The 24,030-nt window shown below is 44.3% G+C and overlaps 1 protein-coding gene across 1 annotated transcript in view; it reads left to right on the top strand.

Annotated features, from left to right (window-relative positions):
- Positions 1 to 24,030, top strand: part of EXOC6B (exocyst complex component 6B) — a 584,809-nt gene that overhangs the window by 7,909 nt on the left and 552,870 nt on the right. The gene's annotated exons all lie outside the window — the stretch shown is intronic.

The raw sequence follows: 24,030 nt of genomic DNA, 5'->3' as shown, positions 1-24,030 counted from the left end.
AAGTCTATAGCCAGGGTGGGTATGTTTGGCCTAGCGTTTAGGGTGTCACGGGCACACTCGTATTCTGCATCAGGGTGTCTCCGTTCGAATCCCAGCTCTGCTCACAGTTTGAGATTCTTGCTAATGTGTAACTGGGGGGCAGTAATGAATGGTTCCAGGGCTTGTGGCAGACCTGAGTAGAGTTCCCAGCTTGCGTCCCAGTTTTTTTTTTTTTTTTAAGATTTATTTATTTTTATTACAAAGTCAGATGGACAGAGAGGAGGAGAGACAGAGAGGAAGATCTTCCATGTGCTGATTCACTCCCCAAGTGAGCGCAACGGCCGGTGCTGTGCCAAACCAGAGCCAGGAACCTGGAACCAGGAAGTTCCTCCAGGTCTCCCACAGGAACCCAGGGTCGTCCTCGACTGCCTTACCAGGCCACAAGCAAGGAGCTGGATGGGAAGCAGGGCTGTTGGGATCAGAACCAGTGCCCATATGGGATCCCGGCGCGTTCAAGGTGAGGACTTTAGCCACGAGAGCACGCTGCCAGGCCCAGTTTACCTATATCTTATTGAGGATGTTTGCATCTGTATTCATAAGCAGTATTGATTTGTAGGGTTTTTTTTTTTTTTTTGTAATGTCTGTATTTAGCTTAAGTAGCAGGGTAATTAATGGTTAGGGAAAAAAGGCAGCTCAAAGTCTGATAAAAGAGATATATGGCTGTATATGTATATAATATGTAGCATATAAATGATATGTATTTGTATATACATGTAGAATTTCATATCTACAAATAAATACTTGCTTTTTTGTTTCTCCAACAAGCATCATGTATAGAAAGATCTATATAATTCTCCGAATTCTCTTAACACAGTGTAATAAAGTTAAGGAAAAAAATCAGTAGATTGTCAGCAAAATCCCTTGGAATTCTAATCACTTTTCCAATAAGCAGATCAAGGAAAGAAAATTCTACTTGGAAAATGATGAGTCAGAACATCATTGTATACAAAACTGTTCTCAGAGGGAAACCTATGTGACTAAATGTTTTTTTTATTAGAAAAAAAGCCAAAATAAAATGAATTAAGTATTTTCCCTTATAGTTTAGATTTTGTATTTGTGAAAGCAGAATTAAGCGCACACAAAATAAGAGATGAAATAAATGGCTGAACTCCAAGAGCTAGTAGAAAAAGCTGAAAAATCAGGCCCTGGAGAGCTAGAACCACACTGGCTCCAAGGAAATGGGTTACCAAAGGATGAGTCAGCCTATCAGATGGGTAAGCTACAGCTTTTGGGGGGGCTCATCACTTTGTTTAATATTCATTTACCAGGGAGAGAGCACCGAGTTTGCCTTGGACAGGTTTCATGTTTATTTTTAAAAAGAGAAATGTTTGGCGGTCCTTTTGTGGACAATCTCACACAGCATTGTCCAGTGTGGCAGTGTTAGTTCCCAAGAAAAATTGGAGAGGTGTTAGAAGAAGAAGCAATGTTTTGAGGAGGCAAAACAACAATTGTCTTTAGAAGAGTGGATCTTTCTACATTACTTACTTATAGCATGAAAAACTTAATGAGAGCTCAATATTAACTGAATGATTAAATAATACACAGTGCATTTAAGAGTCTGCAATGCACTCACAAGATTTTGTTTTGAATTAAATTTTTTTTTTGTTTTTTGTTTTTTTGTTTTTTTAAAGATTTATTTATTTTATTACAAAGTCAGATATACAGAGAGGAGGAGAGACAGAGAGGAAGATCTTCCATCCGATGATTCACTCCCCAAGTGAGACGCAACGGCTGGTGCGCGGCGATCCGAAGCCGGGAACCAGGAACCTCTTCCAGGTCTCCCACACGGGTGCAGGGTCCCAAAGCTTTGGGCCGTCCTCGACTGCTTTCCCAGGCCACAAGCAGGGAGCTGGATGGGAAGCAGGGCTGCCGGAATTAGAACCAGCAAGCATATGGGATCCTGGCACGTGCAAGGCGAGAACTTTAACCAATATGCTATCGCGCCAGGCCAGAGATTTTCGGCTTTAAATTTTAATTCAAGGGCCCGGCGGCGTGGCCTGGTGGCTGAAGTCCTCGCCTTGAAAGCCCCGGGATTCCATATGGGCGCCGGTTCTAATCCCAGCAGCTCCACTTCCCATCCAGCTCCCTGCTTGTGGCCTGGGAAGGCAGTCGAGGACAGCCCAAATCCTTGGAACCCTGCACCCGAATGGGAGACCCGGAAGAGCTCCTGGCTCCTGGCTTCGAATTGGCTCAGCTCCAGCCTTTGTGGTCACTTGGGCAGTAAACCATCGGATGGAAGATCTTCCTTTCTGTCTTTCCTCCTATCTGTATATCCACCTAATGAATAAAAATAACAAAAATCTTTAAAAAAACCTGAAAATCTCATTATGGAAAACTAGGATAAATCTATATAGAATATATGAATTAAGTTAAGCTTAAAATTAAACGAATTAAAATTGAGCTTTATTTCTGGGTCCAGCTCTATGACATAATGGATAAGGCTTCCAAGTGTGATTCTGGAATCCCGTATAGGCATTGGCTGGTGTCCTGGTTATTCTACTTCCTATCCAGCTTCCTGCCAATGGCCTGGTAAGGCAGCAGAGGATGGAATGTGGTTGTCGCTTGGTACCTGCCAGCCATGTAGCGGAAGGAAGCTCCTGGATCCTGCTTCAGCCTCACCTGCTGCTGGCTGTTATTGCCCTCTGGGGAGTGACACAATGGGTGGAAGACTTCTCTGTCTCTCCCTGTGTCTCTTGCAACTCCAGCTTTGATAATAAAGACATTTTTAAAATAGCATTTTATTTCTGTATATTCCTAAAACCTGAAATAAATGCAACAAAGATGTGAGAAGTAGAGCAGTAGCTCATTTCTGCTTCTTTGCCCCTCTGGCCCCTGTCTCTCTGTGTTGTACCGAACTGATTTTTTCCGGGCTGGGCCACTGCACCCTCCCAGCAGCCACATGGGTGAGGATCTTCTCAGGTCCCAGAGCATCACAGGAAGCCATGCAAATGTTTCCTTTTGCCCCATGGGATCCCAGAGGTGGCTGGGAGAGGGGAACTAGTCTTTAGGTCTGGTCCAGAAGTGCATGTGCCCTCGAGCAAGGAGAGCTGGGAACCCAGCCCCTAAACTCTGGGCTCTGAAACCTGTGGCAGATGACAGGCTTGGGAGGGAATGGTGATGTTCATCTCAGTTTGCACCAACACAGGCAGGTGATGATCTTGAAGCGTGAAGGTGACTCTCCATACTACCAGTGACCTATGAGTGAGATGCACCCCCTGGGAGAAGCTGGGAAGGGGAAAACCTCTATTGGGAAAATTCTGGAAGATAGTTCTTTTTTTTTTTTAAAGATTTATTCAGTTTATTACAAAGTCAGATATACAGAGAGGAGGAGAGACAGAGAGGAAGATCTTCTGTCCAATGTTTCACTCCCCAAGTGAGCCGCAGTGGGCCGGTGCTCGCAGATCCGATGCCGGGAACCAGGAACCTCTTCCGGGTCTCTCACGCGGGTGCAGTGTCCCAATGCATTGGGCTGTCCTCGACTGCTTTCCCAGGCCACAATCAGGGAGCTGGATGGGAAGTGGAGCTGCCGGGATTAGAACCGGCGCCCATATGGGATCCCGTGGCTTTCAAGGCGAGGACTTTAGCTGCTAGGCCACGGCGCCGGGCCCAGAAGAAGATAGTTTTTAAGTTTACCTTGAAGTGACCAGTTGTGTGTGTGTGTGTGTGTGTGTGTAAAAGAGAGAGAGAGAGAGAGAGATTTTTTTTTTTAATGGACATTAGAAGTAGCAAGTACTCAAAATAGAGAATAAGTGTATAACAGAGAGCTTTTGACCTTTGAAGGCAGCAGAGGCCGACCCAGGTTTGGGCCCCTGCACCCATGTGGGACCTGGAAGAAGCTCCTGGTTCTTGGCTTTGTACCAGTCCAGCTCTGGCTGTTGAGGCCATTTTGTGGGGGTGAGCCAGCAGGTGGAAAAACACTCTTTCTCTCTTTCTCAGTCTTTCTGTAACCCTGCCTTTCAAATAGAAGTAGGTATATCTTTAAAAAATTCATAAGAACTGATTGCCTGTAAGAAACCATGATAGGTTCCCTAAAGCAGAAATCATGTGGATCCCATGCCTTAGCTGCCTTGTAACCAATGGCTCTATCCAAACAAAACAAGAGAACTGTGTCACTTGAAACATTTAAAACAGGGACAATTTTCCATTGGCTTTAGCATCATATAGAAATCCAGATCACCATATCAGAGTCTTTAAAGGAAGAGTGAATATGGAAGCACGTCATTTAAGTCTTTTCAGACATAAATTCAGAGCTTTAAAGGTTTCTATAAGCTGGTACAAATAGAAGTGAGTGGTCCATTCAGAAGTCTATATAGTTGTGGAAATAAATTAGGAGAATAACATTTATTTTTAAGATTTATTTATTTTTTATTGGTAAGTCAAATTTACAGACAGAAGGAGAGACAGAGAGAAAGACCTTTTACCCACTGATTCACTCCCCAAGTGAGCGCAACGGCTGGAGCTGAGTTGATTCAAAGCCAGGAGTTAAGAGCTTCTTTTGGCTCTCCCATGTGGGTGCAGGGTCCCAAGGCCTTGAGCTGTCCTTGACTGCTTTCCCAAGCCACAAGCAGGGAGCTGGAAGGGAAGTGGAGCAGCCGGGATTCGAACCGGCGACCATATGGGATCCCGGCACATGCAAGATGAGGACTTTAGCCTTCAGACTACTGCGCTGGATCCCAATAACAATTGTTAAAAATCTAGTAGGCAAATTGGACCAAGAGAAAACATACACTCCCCACTTCTCACAGTGTCTTTCCACCAGCCCTGGAGCAGCTGTTGGCGGAAAGCCTTCCTAAAGTTCTACACACACTTCCTCCTTGTAAGCACTCACTCCTGCTGGAGGCAAAGGCACATCTGATATTTTGATGATTGCTCAGCTGCACAGCTCAGGAGAACCAAGGACCAACCTTGAGGGTGGCAGCAGGACAAGATGATGGCTGGAAAGCCTGCCCACTCCTGTGCACATGTGTGCCTGTAGGTGTGGGCATTGTGTTCTTCCAAGTCCTGAAATGACACCAGATTGTTGAATCTGATAACTTCCAAGTCTCCAGTGTCAACACAGAAGTACATATGTCATGTCTCCCGTAACCAGTGACAGACATGCATTATAAGCCAAAGATTTTGATGGATTCAAATGGTGTCCCTCAAATGTGAAAGAAAAAGCCTCCTAGAATGGAGCTAACTTGATTCCCTTGTCCTGTGTATCAATCATCTGCTATGAACTGAGCACAATGTCAAATAGACCTCATCTCATTTAACCCCTCACACTAGACTGGTACTGTTATTGTTGCTGTTGAATAGTTGGGGCTAACAGAGGGGTTAGGGTGACTTGCTGAGTCAGGAGTATAAATGAGGTTTGCATAGCTCCAGAGACACTTAGGATTATGCTATAATCAGCATTCTTTAAAAATTATTTTCCTTCCATTCTTGTTAAATGCATATAAAATGCATTTTTGGCCCTATAATTGTGACCTGCTATGATATTGCAATTTGGGATGTAGTGGTGCATTACAGTCACCACCAGGTGGCAGCAGAACCTGCAGCTTTTTCACAGCTTGGGATCCAGCCTCCTCTTGGCCAGTCATGAATCTGCACAGGTAGGGGGAACCTCAGTGTCCTCAGGGTCCTCTGGTCTCTAATTTGGCTTGCATCAGCTCTTCCCCACTCTGCTGGCCTGCCTTACACAAATGAGCATCCTGACCCTGGCTTGGCGGCCAACACCACTGCAGCTAACACGGGGAGTTTCCTCCACTGGACTTGTACTCCATAAAAGTCCTATAAATCAGCTTCTCTACCTACAGAGCATCGTTGACACTCACTCATTTTGTTTCACAAAGCATTTTGAGTTTCCTTGAGTTGCTTCTTTGTCATTTGCCATGAAATTTTTGACTTTATTCCTTTTAAAGATTTATTTATTTATTTGAAAGTTAGAAAGAGAGAGAGAAACAAAAGCAGAGATTCAGAGAGATCTTTCAATCACTGGTTCACTCCAGGTGGCTGCTGTGTCTGGGATTGGGCCAAGTTGGAGCCAGGAACTTCATCCAGGTTTCCCACGTGGATAGCAGCAGCCTGAACACTTGAGCTTAAGACCTCTAATTAAGACCTCTAGTCTTAAGCAAAAATATAGTGAAAATCCATTCTGAATACTTATAACTAACTATGAATGTTGGGAGACCAGTACCAGGAGTGAGAACACTAAAATTCCTGAAGTGGTGTTAATGGCACTGAGTAGGCCTAGCTCTATCCACAGTCGTCATCTGTTCCCTCGGGGTTTGGCTTGAGTTTGCTGTGTTTGGTGATCTGCCTCTTGGCATGGAGGTAGTCTTCACCAAGTGTGTGTGCTTCCTCAGTCTTAGGCCTGCAGGCCCTGGCCAGGAGAGTGTGGGTGTTTATCTGAGAGTCCCAGTAGCTGCTGCTTCTTTTTAAAATAAAGCGTATTAATTTTTTATTTCTTTTTTGCTTCTTTTTTTATCATTATTATCATTTTATGATACAGCTCCATATGACCTGTGATTTCTTCCTCAAGTCCCCTTCCCCTCACACTGAGTTCCCCTATATTATTACTTTAGTATAGTTTTTTTTTAAAGATTTATTTATTTTTATTACAAAGTCAGATATACAGAGAGGAGGAGAGACAGAGAGGAAGATCTTCCGTCTGATGATTCACTCCCCAAGTGAGCGCAATGGCCAGTGCTGCACTGATCCAAAGCCAGGAACCTGGAACCTCTTCCGGGTCTCCCACGCGGGTGCAGGGTCCCAAATCCTTGGGCTGTCCTCGACTGCTTTCCCAGGCCACAAGCAGGGAGCTGGATGGGAAGTGGAGCTGCCGGGATTAGAACCGGCGCCCATATGGGATCCCGGCGTGCTCAAGGCGAGGACTTTAGCCGCCGGGCCCATTAGTATAGTTCTTCATACACAGTCATATGCCCATCATTGCAGGCATGGATAGTGGCAGAGAGTCCAGCATTCTATTGTCAATATATAGTGAACAGTTTCATTGGGAGTCCATCTTTGTCTGGAAGTAGAGATGCATACTGCATTGTATCCTCACATCTGGATATGATAGTCTCTATTGCAGTTACTATACATCCCCTTAAATGAAAAGCCACAATACAAAATCAACAACAGGAAGAAAAATATAAATTTAGAATGCAATGAAGTTAAATAACATGCTACTGGATATGATAGTCTCCGTTGCACAGATACTGTACATCCTCCTAAATGAAAAGACACAAAATAGAATCAACAACAGGAAGAAATTAACCACACCATGAAGCTAAATAATATGCTACTGAATGACTAATGTGTTGCTGAAGAAATAAAAGTCAAGAACCTTCCTGAAGAAAATGGTGCTACTTGTTTTAAAATGATGCTACTGTATGATCTGTGAGTCATTGAAGAATTTAATGAGAAAGTATTTTGAAGAGATGAAACTAAATAAAAAATCAAAATCCATGAGATATACTTTCGGCTGATCTTTGTTGATTAAATGTGTCTCCTGTAGGTAACAGATTTTTTTTTTTAAATCCAGTCTACTAATCTATGATGTTTGATTGATGAGTTTAAGCCATTTACATTCAGGGTTAATATGAATGGGTGGTAATTTGGTCCTGTCATTTCAGCAACGGGTTGATTTAGTCTTCTGTTATTTTACTGGGATGTTTTTCATATTTGGATTTGGTTTTGGTTTTGGTGGGTGCTATTCCTTGTCTCTGTCAAGAGAACATCTTTAAGTATCCTTTGTAGGGCACATAATACAATTACAATGATCTAGAGCAGGATAAATATGTTAGGGGAATAAAGTTGTGGTTTAGGTGAAAGGTAATGATGGCACAAGTGTGATGCAGTGGAGAGAGGACCTGTTAAGACCTGGAGTTAGGGTTGGAAGAAGATGCCCTGATACAGGGATGAGGCAGTTTTGGCCTGGCCACACCCCGTCATCTTCCGTGATGCTGCACCTTCCTCTGTGCCTTCAAGGCTTTGTGACATGCAGAGATGAGTGGAAGCCAAGCGATGCCTGCTTCCCTGTTGTTCTGTCCATCCTTGGAGGTGAAGTTTTCTCTGCCATTTATTGTGGGGGGAGAATTCAGAGGTGATGCCTCAGTAAGGAGGTAAACATGCAGGAGGTGAGATAAAGAGTGATAGCCCAGTCTTTATTTATGTGCCTGCTGTGAGGTCATGAGAAGACACCACACACCTCTGTGGCATTCTTTCCAAAGACAGAGACCCAAGTCAGTCCTGAAAGGAGTATAAGCCAAACCCAAATTGAGGGACAGTCAACAAAATATCTGATCAGGACTGTCTCACACCAGCAGTGTTGTGAAAAAAAAAAAAAAAACAAGGATAGCTCAAAAAACTGTTTAGGTAAGACTAAAAGGCATGATGACAAAATACATGGGGACTATGGATTGCTTAGGGGGGTGGGTCTGGAAATGTGTTGGAGGGAGGACTGCTAAGGGAGACTGTGACAGGTGAGGAGTGACTTTGGGGGGACTTCCACCGACCAGCCTAATGCACATTGAGGCAAATGAGGGGGACGAGACTGGGTGGTTTAGAGGAGAGAAACTGGAGGACCTTTTGGGATCAAACCAATACACTGGCCCATTTGGGAGACCTGAGCTGGGCCGGTTGGTATCAACTACATCTACCAGCACACTTGAAAGCCATGGCTGGGGGGCCTGCCTGGCAGCGCTTGACCACAGTACCCACCAGTGTGTGTTAGAACAGGGTGGGGATGATGTTAGGTTGGGCCATGACACTAACCAGCACATGAGAGAACTGGGTCTGGGAGAAGATTCCGTGGGGGATCATGGACCCACTCCTGTAGGACTGCTGTACTAGCTGGTTTGATCAAGGGTTGGGGGAGATAATAGGCTGAGCTAGGCATGATTATGGAACTCACCAACACTGATGGCTGGTGAACAGCCCAGGCTGGTCCAGGCTGCAACACTCACAGGCACACTTAAGAATTGTACATGTGAGGCTTGGCGTGGTGTCCTAGCGGCTAAAGTCCTTGGCTTGAACGCGCCGGGATCCCATATGGGTGCTGGTTCTAATCCCGGCAGCCCCTCTTCCCATCCAGCTCCCTGCTTGTGGCCTGGGAAAGCAGTCGAGATTGGCCCAAAGCCTTGGGTTCCTGCACCCGTGTGGGAGACCTGGAAGAAGTTCCTGGCTTTGGATCGGTGCAGGACTGACCGTTGTGGTCAATTGGGGAGTGAATCATTGGATGGAAGATCTTCCTCTTTGTCTCTCCTTCTCTCTGTATATCTGACTTTGCGATAAAAATAAAATAAATCTTTTAAAAAAGAAATGAAGAATTGAATATGCAGTGGACTGGGCTGACAAGGCACACACAAAGGCTGAGACGGGGGGACAGGTGGTGCCAGGTAAGGTTCTAACACTCATTGGCACATGTGAGATCTGGGTTTGGGAGTGGCCCTGGTAGAGGAGCTTGGGGAACTCCCCTGGTAGGCCATTGCTCCCACTAGGTGTTGGTCAGGCTGGGCAGAGCTGCTTCACTTGTCAGCAGGTGTGAGCTGGCTCTGAGGGGGAAGACTGGGCAGGGCCATGCCAAACCATAGCACACTGGCATGCACAGGAACTAGCATGGGGTGCAGGCCATGCCAGGCTAGGCTACTACCTACTATTTGCGTGAAAATCAGGGATGGGGACAGGATGGTAGGACTAGGCTGCAGCACCCACCAGTGAGAGTTGGGACTACGGGCAGGCCAGGCCAGGCTGCAACATCTGATGGCAAAAGCCAAGTTGGATGATGAGTTATGCCAGGCTGGGTTGGAGCAACCACCGGCATGTACAAGATCTGTGACTGGAAACGGGCCTGGTTGGGAAGCTAAAAGAATACCCCTGCTGGGCTGCAGTTCCCAGTGGTTAGCATGAGAACTGAATGGAGGCAGTGGACTGGACTGGACATGGCTGCCGTTTCCCTCAGCATGGGTGTGGACTGGGTCTAGGGTATGCCAGACTTGGCTAGGCTCCAGCACCTACTGGTGCTTTTAAGAGCCACTGTGGATGTAGGATAGGCTGGGCTAGGGTCTGGGGGTGGGAGGCATTGCTGGGCTGTAGTACCCAACAGTAAGAGCCAGGATGGGTGTGGGTTGGTTGGGCAATTTGCTGTTCCTATCAGGATAAGAGGTGGGACAAGTCAAGCTGGGCCAAGAACCCACTGGTGTGCATGAGATCTGCAATTGAGAGATGAGCTGATAGAGGAGCTTGTGGAACTCCTCTGTCAGGATGAAATCCTGGCAGGTGAGTACAAAAACCAAGGCTGGGAGCAGCCCAGACCAGGCCAGGTTACAGTACCCGATGACATGTGTGTGGTTCAGGTCTGGGGATGGACCAGGAGGGGCCAGTTCATAGGACCCATTGGCAAATCAAGGAATCAGGACAGGGTGCAGTACAGGCCAGGTTGAGCCACAACACCAGCCAGTTTACATTAGGGATGGGACTGGGTGCTGGCTGGGCTGGGCTAGGCTGCAGCATCTGCCAGCATGAGCTGGGACTGTGGGCAGATTGGGATGAGTCAAGCTATAGCATCCACTGATGAATGTGGAGGTGAGGTGAGCCATGCCAGTCTGGGCTGTAGCTCCACCAGCACATGTAAAACCTGGGATGGGGTTGGAGGGAGAGCCCAGCAGGAGGACTCCATACGGAGTATCCATACGCTGGGCCACTGCTGCTGCTGCTGAGTGTGAGAACTAGGAGCTGGGAGGGACCAGGATGGGCAGGGCTATAAAGCCCATTGGGTTGCATGTAAGAACTGAGTTAGCAGGAGAGCCAGGCTGGGCTAAGCGACCATATACACTAGTGCATACATGAGTCAGAGTAAGTGCGGGCTGTTTGGACTTTGCTGTAGCATTGGCTAACAGGTGCTGGGACTGGGGGCAAGTCCTGTCAGGCTAGACTGCAGTACCCACTGGCATCTCATCTGGGTGCCGTTTGAGTCCTAGCTGTTCCAGTTAAGATCCATCTCTGCTTATGGCCTGGGAAAGTGGTGGAGGAATGTTCAGGTCCTTGGGTTACTGCACCCAGGTAGAAGACCCAGAGAAGGCTGTTAACTTTGGATCAGCTTAGCTCTGGTCATTGTGGCCATTTAGGGAGTGAACCAGTGGATGGAAGATCTCTCACTCTCTATCTCTGCTTTTCTGTAACTCTGCCTTTCAAATAAGAATAAGTCAATCTTTAAAAATACAGATCTGGGAAGTTATTGAGGAAGTAGAGAACTTCCTCATTTGTTACTTATGCAAATTACTCCATTGTGTGGATTTACTAGAATTCAACTGAGTCCTTTACTGTTAGGCATTTTCCCTATTACAAAAAAAAAAAAAAAAAAAAAGATGTGAATGGTACCCATTTGTACATGTGTGAGAATATCTGCAGCATAAATTCCTAGATGAACCAGTTTTTTCCACCATCACTGTAGGAAATGCCCCCTTCCCTGCATTCTTCCAATACCATTAAACTTGAAAATTATTTTTGACAGCCTGTCAGGTGAAGAATGATTTTTGGGTCTTAGTTTTGATTTGAATTTTCCTTACTCTATATGGAACCAAGCATCTTTTTACATCTTCCTAAGGTGTTTCTTTATATGCCTTTTCCTTTTATGTCTTAGCAGGTTTTTTTTTTTTTTTGTAGAAAAAATAAAGTATTAACAATACAATAAAGACCTTCATAGTTTCCAGTCATAAAATTCCTAGCACCTCAGCAAATTTGAATGTAGAGAATGGTAATACGCTTGTTGTCTTGGTTTCTATACAGTGATTCTTGGCTGCTGCAATTTGGGGCACACAGGGCAGCTCTGGTAGTTGCCCTGGGAGCCTGCCATCTCCTCCTGCCCGAGACTCTGTGCCCTGGTGTCCGCAGAAATCTGTCCAGTGCCTGGACCCTTAAACTGGAGCAGGATGCTGAGTGTAGCTCTTCCTGTTTCCTGGAAATGACAGCTAAGGCCCAAAGCCCAGGACAAAAACAAATGAAAAACAAATAAACAAATATGCTGAGTATCCCTATATTTCTTAGGAAAGTAGCCAAGATGTTAACTCAGACCCTTCTTCCATGAACTGTGAAGCTGACCTACCATTGGCAGTAATCCACACCTGCTGTGAGCAGGGGAGGGGAAGCCGGAGTGATTGGTCTTATGCTCCTGGTTCCTTGCCCCACAAGCCAAGAGAAACTGGGACTCCCAGAGGAAAATCCACAGACATAGGGCGGGTGTGGGTGGTATCTGAGCAGAGCAGTGTTTTGTTTCCTGAACATGTCCACTTAGTAGTGTACTTCTTGATCTTACCTTTGCCTGTCTAAGCAGGGAGGGAGGGAGGGAACTGGCAAGGGTGGAGGTTTGAGGGTGAGGTGAGATAAGGAGGAAGAGCAAAGCAGCCTTGATTGTACTCAACTGCCTGACTTTCCTGAGGGTTAAGTAAGCATTGTGGAAGCCAGATGGGCTCTGCTTCCTGAAAGATCCTACAGGCATGAGCCAAAAGGAACCCCTGGCTGAGCCTTGTGTGTTAGAGAAGGTCTTGGCCTGCCACTAGGCTGGTCTTTCTTGGGCACTGAGATGTCTGTGGGGTCAAGGGGATGTGTTCACCTAGAACCTGTGCCTGATGTCCCAACCCTGGGACAGGAGCCCAGGACTGCACTATTTCCAGGTCAAGTGGTTCTGCACCCACTTCCAGTCCCTGGATAGGTTTCTTAATCTCTTTGAGAGGATAGGCCATGCTGCTGCCAATATAGTCTCCATTTTTAATCTGCTTAGGTGATTGTGATGTGTTTGGAGATTAAGAATAACACAACGTCAGCGTTTTTAAAAATGCCTGGGGCCCCAATGTTCTGCCTGAACTAAACCCAAGTGGTTTTAGCAAGAAAGAAGAGGAATGTCTGCGTTATTTGCTCCAGGACAAGAAGCCAAGCCAGTCCTGTAGTCTCTGTTCCCGGAACTTGACTCTTACCTGAAGATAACTTTGAAAGATAGTGGTAAGGTTAAAGAAAGACATTTCATGTTAGAGGAATAGTGGAAGAAGTGACAGGGGGATACAGTTCGGGTTTTAAAAGTCTCTAAATATTGCAATAATGAGTCTCAGTCCTTGGATTTCTTCTTCCATTTTTGTGCACTCCCTCTAGAATCCCTTTCAGTTTCATAGAAGGCCATTGGTTCTCATTTTTAAATAAGGTGTTCAATTGTGAATAGAACATTACTAACAGCCAGCCAGCATATAAGTAGCTAGCTAGCCTAACAGGTTGCTGCAAAGTATGTGCACCTGGACAAGTCCCAAAGAAAACAAGGTATTGATGTAGCAAAACTAAAACAGATTGAGACGCATATGGGATATTTGGGAAGATTGTAACCTTGTGGTTACTCAGCCAATAAGGAACCAGAGGAGGGACCTATATGCTAGGAAATAAATAGCTTGCCATAAACCATCCTGGGTGAGTTGGCCCACTAGGCAACTGATATCACAAGACAGTTAATCAAGTCTTGACTTTGCTTTACTCCCTGAGTCTCAGTCCCTCTTTTACGTGAACATATGAAATTGTTTCTCGCCATACCATTTATACTTTATGACTCCCAAATCTGCATCTCTAACCCTAACCTCACATGAACTCAGGTAAACTCATATAGTCAACTCCCTATTTTACTGTACAGTTAGAATGGAAGAGAAACAAGTCACAACAAATATATTTAAGTTCATAATCCTGATTCATTGCCCCCTCTGCACTTTGATCTTTCTCAAGGCTTCTGTGTCTCAGAAAATGGACGTCCCTATTCTGTCAGTTGCTTAGGTCAAAATCCTTGGAATCACTCTTCTTTCTTTTGTAAGTCTAACTCATCAGCAAAACTTATAGGCTCTACTTTCAAAATATATCTGCAAACTAAGAAGGAGACGATATAGCAAAAGCAGAGGTCATAGTGATGGGGTTGCTGTGTTAGAACATTGGAGGACTTTGCGAACCAAGGAATGCAGTCAGCCCATGGAGCCTGGAAAGACAGAGGAGGTAGATTCTCTCTAGAGTCTCCAAGAGGTTTGCTGCTCTGTGGGTATTTTGATTAATCCCATAGGACTCAGTTCAGACTTCTCACCTGCAGAACTGTGAGATAATATACCTGTGTTGCTTCGAGCCATTCTGTTTGTAGCATTCAGCAATAGGAAGCTAATGCATGATATTGGCATGTAAGGTTTTTTTTTTTTGTTTTAAGTATTTATTTCTTTATTTATATTGGAAAGGCAAATTTACAGAGAGAAGAAGAGGCAGAGAGAAAGATCATCCATCCTCTGGTTCATTCCTCAAAAGGCCACAACAGCCAGACCTGAGCTGATCCAAAACCAGAAGCCAGGAGCTTCCTCTGGTCTCCCACAGGGTGCAGGATTCCAAGGCTTTGGGCCAGCCTCATCTGCTTTTATAGGCCACAAGCAGAGATTTTGATGGGAAGAGGAGCAGCTGGGACAGAAACCAGCGCCCATATGGGATCCCTGCGCTTAGCAAGGCAAGGATTTAGCCACTAAGCCACTGCACCAGGCCTGGCATGTAAGTTTAATGTAGAAAAAGGACACTGTCACATCTTCAAAACCTAAACCTCCAAAGAATTGCATGTATATTCTCCTGGTTACAATAGATGATCATGTCTGCACTAACCAAAGCTAATGTTAACTGTCAGTTCATCAAAAATCAGAGAAATCTCTTTATGTAGTTTGCCATAGTCACCATAGTAAGAGAAAGCATCGTCTAATTTTACTTGCGTCTTAGTTTGAGCAAATTAGGACAGGATATTTATAGGCTTTTAGGTCCTTTGATCTGGGCTGAGTGATCTGAAAGTGGGTCTTAGAAGGTGGAAAACCAGTTAGGATTGGGTAGTTTCCGAGAGTTTGAGATTGATGGTCACTCCAAGGGGATGTTCTTGAAGTGAGGGGTACACCTCCTCCCAGGGGCAGGTATTTCCTGGGACATTCAGTTATTTCCATTTGACCTCTTTGCTGTTTGACCCGAGAATAGAAAATGATATCCAGGGCCCGGTGGCGTGGCCTAGCGGCTAAAGTCCTCGCCTTGAAAGCCCCGGGATCCCATATGGGCGCCGGTTCTAATCCCGGCAGCTCCACTTCCCATCCAGCTCCCTGCTTGTGGCCTGGGAAAGCAGTCGAGGACAGCCCAATGCATTGGGACCCTGCACCCATGTGGGAGACCCGGGAGACGTTCCTGGTTCCCGGCATCGGATTGGCGCGCACCGGCCGTTGCAGCTCACTTGGGGAGTGAAACATCGGACAGAAGATCTTCCTCTCTGTCTCTCCTTCTCTCTGTATATCTGACTTTGTAATAAAATAAATAAATCTTAAACAAAAAAAAAGCAGAGGGGGGAATATGCTACCCCTGTAAATGCATTAATTTGGCCTTACTCACCTTAAATTTAAAAAAAGAAAAGAAAAGAAAATGATATCCAGTCCCAGTGTTAGATGCAGCACCAGAGGATTGTGTTTTTATCCACTCTCACCCAAAGTTTACACTAGTGGTCCATTTCCTTCTCTCTCTGTCTTCCTGTGGACATAGACTGGAAGGCAGAGCATTTCTGTCTGCTACCTTTCCTATCCCACCCTACCCTACTCCGCGCCTGAACGTGGCCCATGTAGATCTGCAATCCCCTCATGCTTTTTTTTTTTAAAGATTTATTATTATTGGAAAGCCGGATATACAGAGAGGAGGAGAGACAGAGAGGAAAATCTTCCATCCGATGTTTCACTCCCCAAGTGAGCCGCAACGGGCCGGTGCGCGCCAATCCGAAGCCGGGAACCAGGAACCTCTTCCGGGTCTCCCACACAGGTGCGGGGTCCCAAAGCTTTGAGCCGTCCTCGACTGCTTTCCCAGGCCACAAGCAGGGAGCTGGATGGGAAGTGGAGCTGCCGGGATTAGAACCGGCGTCCATATGGGATCCCGGGGCTTTCAAGGAGAGGACTTTAGCCGCTAGGCCACGCCGCCGGGCCCCCCTCATGCTTTAAATAAAAATTTTAAAGTAGATGATTTGCATTGTAAAGATACAGAAAAAGAATTCTGTCTCTTTTTAAAGGTCAGTAATACTGCATTTTATGTACCAGAGTATGCCATTTTTCTTTCTTTTGACTGGCACATGAGTGATTTCCATCTTTTATTTTTGTCTATTATGAAGAATACTGCTATGGACATGGATGTACAAGCATTTGTATCAATATGGCTTTCTGATTCTTTTGAGTACAGACTCTGAAGTCAAGTTTCTGAGTCACAGGGAAGGTCAATATTTAATTTGTTTAAGAATTCACTATAGCAGTTTTCATAGAGACACTATCATTTTATATCTCCACCAAAAATACAGAAACATTCCAGATTCTTCGGATCAATGTCATGACCTACTGCTCTTTGTTTCTCTTGTTTTTTTTTTTTTAATAACAGAAATCATAATTGGTGTGAGTAGCCTATCACTCTATTTAAATGATAGCCAGTATTTGTCCAGCATTTGTTATATGCCAGACATTGTCTCATAGCAATGCTACATGAAGGATATTATTATTATCTTGTTTTTTCAGATAGGAAAATTGAAGCGTGAGGAATGTAAGCAACTTGCCCAAGGTCACACAATGTCACTATAGTGCAAAAAATATTTCGTGAGTAGAACAGCAAAGATACACTTAGTGGGGAAGAAAGTGTTTTGTTTTTTAAGATTTATTTGTTTTTATTGGAAAGGCAGATATACAGAGAGAGAGGAGAGACAGAGAGGAAGATCCTCCGTCTGATGGTTCAGTACCCAAGTGGCCGCAACAGCTGGAGCTGAGCCAATCCGAAGCCAGGAGCCTCTTCCAGGTCTCCCACGCGGGTGCAGGGTCCCAAAGCCCTGGGACATCCTCGATTGCTTTGAAGCCACAAGCAGGGAGCTGAATGGGAAGTGAACTCACTGGGATTAGAACCGGTGCCCATATGGGATCCTGGCGTGTCCAAGGCGAGGACTTTAACCTCTATGCTATCATGCCGGGCCCAAAGGAAGGTTTTAGGAAAATGAATTGGTTGGCTGTTACAGAAAGCCGGACAAAGATGTTACACTTTGAGATTTGGTAGTGGCAGACAAAGAATGCAGGGTACAAGCCACTGAGTAAATAGAATAATTGACAAGGTTTTATGGTGTTAATATGTATGTTTTAGTGTTCCTCTAGCATGTATGAAAAATTAGATGGTCCAGGATGATCGCTTAGGTTGTAAGAGAGGGCTTAGAGACAGACTTGCAGATTTCCTGTACTTGGGAAGTGAGGAAAAATTAACCCTAAATACTCCTGATGGTCACATGCATGTGGTACTTGGATATCCTTCAACGTAGTACATCCTTACGGTCTATCTTTGTATTTGGTGTAGTGTGGGATAATGTATCGAACTTTTAATTTTATCCTTCATTCTTCTGCTTTCCTTCTCTCATTCCTAGGAGGCAGTTGGGGTTTGGATTTACATCCTTGGAAGAACCACTTGGTTGATGAGTCAGGAAATATAGGAAGTAGAAGGAAGTCTAAATTCATTGGTGGGCTGATGAGGCATAGGGAACACACTAGCATCTGATGGGCTGAGGCGGAAGTAGAAAGCGCAGAGCAAAGGAGAAGGTTCTTAAGGAAGTAAACTCCTCCTGGGACATGCTGGAGAGATGAGATGGCTGGGAGGAATGGCTACCCAGTGCACTGTGGATACCAAGACTCCCACCCCACATTGCTTTCTAAAGGGAACAGTGATTTGGGCCAGGGCCGAGACAGAGGCACCTCAGCTGAAGGACACCCCCTCTGAATAGCTGACCTTAGGAAAGCCTCCCTGCGCCTTTCCTCTGTTGGCAATGAATTTCCCACCAGCAGAACCAAATGAGCATTGGAGGTAGATTTGATTTGATTGAGTGACATTAAAATAATGCCTCATTTCTTGCATACTCAATTGGTTTTTTAAAATCACCTGATACTTTATTTTTTATGTTAATATACAATTAATAAAGAAACAGATTCAATGTAATTGATAGCTACAATTCTAGGGATATAATGATATCTACTTCCTCTCTCCCATTCTCTGTGAGATGCTATATATCTGTTTTATGTGTGCTATATGAGCTTCCTCAGGTATATTCTATCACCTCTTTGTTGTAGACATAATTTATTATCATTCATTTGACCAACAAATACTAAGCACACAGTATTGGTGGGTACTGATTTAAGAACTAACAGACATTCAACCAGGGATTGTACCTCCCTTGGCTTTATACTCTGGTGAGGAAAAGGCAGCCACCAAATACTATATAATTACAAGTTATGGTGAGTGATGTGAAGGAAAAGAATGGGATCCTCATTTTGGTGTCAGAGTATGTGTGACTCCAGAGCTGCCCCAAAGCCAGCACTGTCCTGGTGAAAGAACTTGTCCTAATGTGACCCATGCCTCTGTTCCTCTCTGGGTCTCTGGGAGCAGCATCTCTGCCTCGGTCTTGGGTCCGTGCTGCTTCCTGAAAGGGCTAAAGCTTCCACATCTTTTCACAGTTGAGTTTTAATACTTCAAATGCCACATTCATATTCTCAGGTCTGTTACTGTCTTGGGAGATGACTAACCTAAGACCATTCAACATGTGTCAACATAAATATAAATTTCAAAAGCCTGAAGTGGTTATAATCTTGGTATGTTTGAATGACTAGAAGGTGACAGATTGGACATGGAAAGAGTGGTGCACAGTGAAGCTGGAGGTACACAGGGGGTAGGCACGGGCTCGTAGAGTTTGGGTTTTGTTCTAAGTGAGGTGGGACTCATGTAAGGACTTCAAATAGAGGAATTTCTGTTTATTTTTTTTGTTTTAAAATATATGCCTCTCATGACTGTCTATTTGGTTGAGTAGTGGGAGAGATGCTGTCTATAGAGACACCTGGTTTATGGTTAACAGAGACTAGCAAGTTAACCCAAAAGTTAAAGCTTACAGCCCTCTTGTTTCCAGTTACTTTAATGTGGGGCAATCTTGTGAAGGTCAGATCTTGGAAAAGTTGACAAATTGTCCTAATTTCTTTCTGTTCAGCTTTTCCCTTTTCTAGTCTGACAGAAATCACTGGAGAGCATTTTTTTTTTTTTTTTGTAATCCCCTGTGTTTCCCAATTTAGAGTGGTGTGTCAGAGATTCCAGGCAGTTTATAAGTTAAGCAAAGGGCTAAGTGAAGCTTGTAAGTTTAGGGAGCACAAAAGTTAGGGTGAGGGGCAGGGAGCATAGTCGTCCACACAAGGAAAGAGATCTTCAGGCAAAGGAACTCCCACAGTCACGATTTCAGAAGTTGTTTCAGGCAGGGACATATGGATGAGGTCTGTGTTCTTTACTAAAACCATGGAAACAGGGGTGATGTCAGTGTGATTGTGGCCTCCCAGGCCCAGCAGAGCAGGAGGCTGACATCACTGCCCTGGGGATCCAGCGAGCTCTGACTCCAGGGAGGCCTCTGCACAGCCCCTAGTGGTGCTGGAGCAACAAACACAGCCAGGCGGGCCCAGGGGGCTGGGCTGCTTTCACCACTCTTCAGTTATGGTTCCTTCTGTTTTTCCTTCTACCAGTAAGGAACCCAACTACGGCACTGTGGAGAGATAAAGGAAGGATACTCAGAAAATGCTAGGTCTTTCTGGGGAGACACATTTCTACCTCTTAGGGAGTCACCTATCAGACAGTGGGACATAGGTTGAGAGATAGGCTTGGAGACTAGTAACAGTGATGAAAGAAAATGCATGAATTTAGGGGTTAGGTGTAGTTACTAACTTCAGTCTGTCTCTGGATTATTAGCCACCTGACCTCGAGCAAGTTATTGAACCACACAGTGCCTCAAAAAACATGGAGACAATAATTCTTATTTCATGGTGGGATGATTGTGAAGATGAAATGAGAAATCACATTATGTTTCTAGTACCCAACAGATACTTAATGAGTGACTGCTGTTATTATCACCACTTCTCAAAATCACACAGCACGACAGGGGCAATGCACAGTGATTTATTGCATTTGATAGGAAAGGAAGACCTCTCCCCAGACAAAAGTTACACACTGGGCTCAGCAGCGTGGCCTAGTGGCTAAGGTCCTCGCCTTGATCCCATATGGCCGCTGGTTCTAATCCCGGCAGCTCCACTTCCTCTCTATCTCTCCTCCTCTCAGTATATCTGACTTTGTAATAAAAATAAAAAAATAAATCTTTAAAAAAAAAAAGTTACACACTTGAAGAATGAATTCACCAGGAAAGCAAGGTGCAGGCAGCAGACAACAGAATATTAAACTTTCCATTTGTTCATATAGAACAAATAGAATGGTGAAACAAAACCCAAGAAGAACACCTTGTTAAATCCATCCTGTTTCAGCTTAAGCTGCATGAACTAGGGTTTCCCCCTCCCAACCTTTTAATAAAATGCTGGGGCTACAGAAGCAAATAACACTCATAATAGTAACACTTATTTTATAAGTGTACTTATATTAACATTATTATTATTATTATTATTACTAAATGCTGTTTATTTTTTAATTCATTTTAACCCTAGGAGGCAGGTATTATTAATACTCTAACATGATAGATGAGGAAACTGAGCATAAAGAGGTTATTAACTTGCCCAGTCATACAGGTAGAAACCAGAGAGTCAGGGTTTTAATTTATATTTCCTGATAGCAAAGTCTGTGCTCCTAACTCTGCTGTAAGAGACAGAAGAGATTAAGAGAGTGGTAAAATTGTATAATAACTCCTGGGACAGAGGCATACACAAGAGGCTGGGAGCCCAAGTGGGCGAATGAGATCACACGGTACAGACTCCCTAGAGGAGCAGTTGAGTTTGGAGTTAAGTGGTAAGAACAAGTGTACCATTATAGGTGAATGAAATAGACCACATTAGCAAAATAATATGAAGAATGGAGGCAAGTGGGCTGGTTGTAGTAGATCTGTGTGGTATGCAAGAAGCTGAACTAGGTAAGGCAGGAGATGGAGGAGATACGCAAGACTAAACAGAGGAGTAAAATTAGCAAGACTTGACTGTCTGCTAGACGTAGGGGATGAGGGAAAAGAAGGATCTAGAATGAGTTCTGTTTCCTGTTATTATTGAGAGGAGAGAGAGAGAGAGAGCGTAAAATCAACTACTTTTTATTACATTGAATTTAAAACACCAGGAACAGGTTTATAAGTAGCTATAGAGTCAACAAAATAGTTGTGGATTTCATTGCCTCACTTTCAATGTTGGATAGAAAAATAGAAATAAGATAGTAGAAAACTTCAGGGGCACATGGAGAACACCATGGCAGACTGTATCAATACGTTTAAAATGATAGAAATTAAGCAATGTGCATTTTCTGAATCATAGTGGAATTAAGTTAGAAATTAGTAATGGGAGATTTGGGAAATCACAAATATGTGGAAATAAAAATTAATAACCAGTGCATTGAAAACAAAATCATAAGGGAAGTTAGAAAATATTTTTAGGTGAATGAGAATGAAAACACAACATACTAAAATATAAGGAATGCAGCTAAAATAGAACCAAGAGGGAAATTTATATAAATGCCTATGTTGAAAAGCAAGAAATTTCTCAAATCCATGACTTAAACTTCCACCAAGAGAAACTGGAAAAAATAGGAGCAAACTGAATTAAAAACAAGCAGTAAATTGGAGACGATTATGCTCAGTGAAATGAGCCAGTCCCAAAAGGACAAATATATGTTCACTAAATAATAAGGTAACCTCCATAGAAATTGCAAAACAAAAGCTAAGGTAAACAAACATACACTTGTAATCTCACAAATGAATGATGGTAATGGAGACCAGACTACCAGGAATCAAAGAAAATCGATAGAATGCATCTCTACTATTGAATAAAGTAGACCCCCAATGAAATTTCTAAATATATTTAGAGAACAGAATGTTAAACTTTCTGCCATTGCCTATGCCAACAGAACGTTAGAGTCAAGACCAATAATACCTTTTGTAATAAATGATCATGGAATATATTGCCATTTATTTAAGTGTTTATAATTTCTTTCAACAGTATTTTTCTGTTTTTCAGTGCCAATTCTTGTACTTACTTCTTGAATTTTTAAGTATTTGTTTGACTAGGGTAGCTCTGCTTCAGGCTTCAGCTTGTGGGTTGGCTGGGTAGGTCTGCCCAACATGTCTTATTCTGCCTGAGTCAGGAGGCTGTACTAGGCATATTTTTCTTAGGGTGACTCCAGAGAAGTGAGAGAGGAAATGCAACTATGTAAATACAATTCAGCCTTCTGCTTCCTACTTCTCTGTCCCGTTGGCCAAAGCAAGTCATATGGCTGAACCCCAAGAAAGGGTCGGGGAGGCAAACTCCATCAAAAGTATAAGACACTGAAAAGCCACATGGAAGAATAAACTAGAAATATTAATGCAATAAACTACATCTAGGCTTTTCAACTAGGCCTATGCCCTGAAATGTTGCAAAGATGTTGGTTAAAAGTATGAGAGGAGGCATACTCCCTTTTTCTTGTGATTCTTTGCTCCAGTTGGAACTGGGGTCAATGCTGTCAAATACAGAGTAGAGATCCCCTAGGACAAAAGCTGGAGAAATGCCTTGAATTTGGCATTTGGAAAGTTTAGAATAACATTTGACAGGTTGTTTCCCTGTAGTGATTTGAATTAGGATGTTAAGGATTAAACAGAAAGTGAAGCGAAGGAATGTAAAATGTATTTGCAAGCAGTGAGGAGAATGGAGGAACTTGTATAGCTCATGTATAGCACAGAGGAGAGGGACAGTTTTAGTTGGAAAGATTCAAGCATGTGTTCAACAACTAAAGTAAAACAGAGAAGGGAAGGCTGAAGCTAGGAAGGGAAAGAGATAATTGCAAGAACTAGCACAGGGATATTTGAAACAGTTTCTCCCCGAGGAGAAGATGGCTTTGGGAAAATGGTTGGGAACCCCATTCTTCTTACACCATAAATGAGCACGAGTTGAATGCAAAGATGGTGAAGGAGAAGGAAGGTGAGGACTTAGTGGATGGTGACTGTCGGTGAAGCGGAAGGCAGGTGTGTTCATTCGAAGAATGAAAGAATGAGGAGCAGAGCTACGCACCACTTTCACTTGAGAGGAAAGGATGACGAATGGGTGCTGTGAACAAGTATAGAAGTTGGAACACCAAGTGGGCCTGAGGGGCCAAATAATATGGAGAAACACAAATATGTTGTGGTGCTGTTAGTTATACTCTTCCCCTCATGGTAATAGCAGTGTGGGAGATCGATGGTGTGAGAAGGTGAAAGACCAAGATGTTAAGGGGAGCGAGAGATTTAGAGAAGGTTTTGTCCAACTGATGGCTCATGGAAATATACGTTAAACATTTATTCCTCCAAGCATTGTGCTAAGTTCCTGATATCAAGTCTAATTATTAAAACTGCCTAAAGGTGTGCCCGGTGCGATAACCTAGTGGGTAAGTTCTTGCCTTGCATGTGCCGGGATCTCATTTGGGCGCTGGTTTGTGCCCCCAGCTGCTTCACTTCCCATCCAGCTCCCTGCTTGTGGCCTGGGAAAACAGTCGAAGATGGCCCAAAGCCTTGAGACCCTGCACCCCTGTGGAAGACCTGGAGGAAGCTTCTGGCTCCTGCCTTTGGATCGGCTCAGCTCTGGCTATTGTGGCCACTTGGGGAGTGAAGCAGCAGATGGAGGACCTTTCTCCTCCTCTCTGTATATCTCACTTTTCAATAAAAGCGAATGCATCTTGGGCCCGGCGGCGTGGCCTAGTGGCTAAAGTCCTCGCCTTGAGCGCCCCGGAATCCCATATGGGCACCGGTTCTAATCCCAGCAGCCCCACTTCCCATCCAGCTCCCTGCTTGTGGCCTGGGAAAGCAGTCGAGGACGGCCCAATGCATTGGGACCCTGAACCCGCGTGGGAGACCTGGAAGAGGTTCCTGGTTCCCGGCTTCGGATCGGCGCAGCACCGGCCATTGCAGCTCACTTGGGGAGTGAATCATCGGACGGAAGATCTTTCTCTCTGTCTCTCCTCTCT

This window comes from Ochotona princeps, chromosome 8 (assembly GCF_030435755.1).
Source record: "Ochotona princeps isolate mOchPri1 chromosome 8, mOchPri1.hap1, whole genome shotgun sequence".
Classification (NCBI taxonomy): Eukaryota; Metazoa; Chordata; class Mammalia; order Lagomorpha; family Ochotonidae; genus Ochotona; species Ochotona princeps.
The sequence above is the reverse complement of the archived record's forward strand: the minus strand, read 5'-3'. Positions and strand labels throughout refer to the sequence as shown.